Raw genomic sequence first — 2492 nt, forward strand, 5'->3', positions numbered from 1 at the left:
ACTTTTCAGCTTCTCGCTCTGTCCTGCCAGCGAGCAGGCTAGGGGTGCAGCAGGAGCTGGGAGGGGACAGACCCAGGACAGCTGACCCAAACTGGCCAAAGGGGTATTCCATACCATCTGACGTCATGCTAAACAATATATAGGGGTGGCTGGCCGGGGTGGGGGGCCGGCTGCTCGGGGATAGGCTGGGCATCGGTCAGCGGGTGGTGAGCAATTGCATTGTGCATCACTTGTTTCGTACACATTATTATTATTAATACTATTATCATTATCACTATTATTATTATTGCTATTATTATATTCCTGTCTTAATAAACTGTCTTTATCTCAACTCACAGGCTTCACTTTCCCGTTTCTCTCCCCCATCCCAGAGAGGGAGGGGGGAGGGTGAGCGAACGGCTGTGTGGTGTTTAGCTGCCAGCCGGGTTAAACCACAACATTATGTCAAAGTTTACAGGCCTTTAAAAATGTTTATATTTGTTCTGTAGAAATAATAAATAAATAAATAAATAAATAGAGTTTCTCACATTCATTTATGTGCATTTCTCAAGTGTAGATTAAGTTGATAAATCTATATTTTAAGATGTAAATAAAAGTAGACCAATTTTTATAAAAGTCTGGCTCATTTATATTTCATTATATTTCATTTATATTTCATTGATTTCATTTGTGGATACCTACTTTTTAGGAAAAAAAATAATCTAGTCTAATATCTCAGTGCTTAAACACTGATTAGAGAGCTTAACATGGACATTTGAACTTAAAAATACGCACTATATCTCATATATGTACTACAGTAAAATACTTATGTCACATACATTATGTCGCATACATTTCCACATTTCAGAACTGGAATATGTTTGAGTTATCATTCTGGGAAAAAAAAAAAAAAAAGAAAAAAAAAAAACATAATTTGAAGATGTTTGGGTTTGTGGTAGGTCCTCAAGACCTTACATGAAAGTATGCCCAAAAGTTAGGACAAAGGTACATTCTGTGTGGAAAATGGAATCAAAACTAGCCAATCTGATAGCAATGATTCCCTATAAGAACTCAAATAGTGATTAGACAAAGCAGCTGGGAGGAAGGTGACTTCTCTTTCTACATTTATGTCTTCACAACTCTTTTAGGACTACACAATATATTGACCTTATGCTGCCCTTTGAGTTTTATCCAGATGAAAGATTTTGGGAGAGAAGGGAGAGTGAGAGTTCTGGCATTCCCGATTTGAAGTAGAAACACATTTTTAAAGTATCTGAATTTTTGTAATTTTTGTCACTCTTGGAAACTTTTTCCTTCACATTGCAGGACTTTCCTCTATTACTCTCCTGGAATCAACTAAATTAGCTTGGTTTTAGTATCTGCATAGACCTTTATATACATATAAATATTTATTTATTTATTTATTTTAAAGAAAGCGTGTCAAATTTGTTTCAATTCTCTAGCCCAACTAAATAATAGACATAGGAATAAAGACTGACTACAGATCTTTGTAGATGTCTACCAATCTGTCAGACAAAAATATGTCCCCACATGCTATGTAGCTCATGCACAGTGTCTCTCACCTGGCCAAGATGGTGTTCAATCTGCTGTATATAGACATGCTCAATCACAGCGAACATTATGTGCCCTGAAAATCATATACATGTTGTGGTGGGTTGACCTTGGCTGGCTACCACCTGCGCACACAGTCGCTCTCTTACTCCCCCCTCCCCTCAACAGGACAGGGGGAGAAAGTAAAATGGAAGAACTCATTGGTCAAGATGTAGACAGGGAGATTCCTTACCGATTACCATCACAGGCAAAACACACTTGACTTGGTGAAAACTAATATAATTTATTTCCAATGAAAATAGGTGGTGAGAAACAAAGACAAGATGAAAATAAAATTAACGCAGCATCTTCTTTCCACTCACCCCTTTCTTTCCCAGGCTCAACTTTACTCCTTTATTACCAACTCTTCAGTCCCCCAGTCCCCATGCACGGTGATGGGGAATGGGTCATTGTGGTCATTCTGTAACAATTCCTCTCAGATGCTCCTTCATCCTCACACTTTTCTACTGCTATAGTGTGGGTCCTGCACAGACTGAAGTTCTTCAGGATAAAAGTGCCCCAGCACGGGTTTTTCATGGGCTGCAGCTTCTTGCAGAGCATACCCACCTGCCCTCCACAAATTGCATTGTGAATGTTTTCTCTGACTTTGTCCTCCTGTGTCACCATGGTCCTCTCCAAAGGGTGCAGGGGAATCTACTCCAACACCTAGAGTACCTCCTCAGCTCCTTCTTCTCTGGCCTTGGTATTTGCAGGACTGTGTCTCACTTTTTTTCCTCACCATTGCCTGTGTGGCATTTGCTGGCCTTTCTTAAATATGCTTTCCCCCTTAGCTGCTGGGCTCAGCTGTGCCCTTCAGTGGGACCATTAGAACTGTCTGGAACCAGCTCTGTGTAGCACAGGGCAGCCCCTGGTCAACATACATGTTCACTTCTCATGTGCAG

Source organism: Anser anser (assembly GCF_964211835.1).
Source record: "Anser anser genome assembly, chromosome: 1".
Taxonomy (NCBI): Eukaryota; Metazoa; Chordata; class Aves; order Anseriformes; family Anatidae; genus Anser; species Anser anser.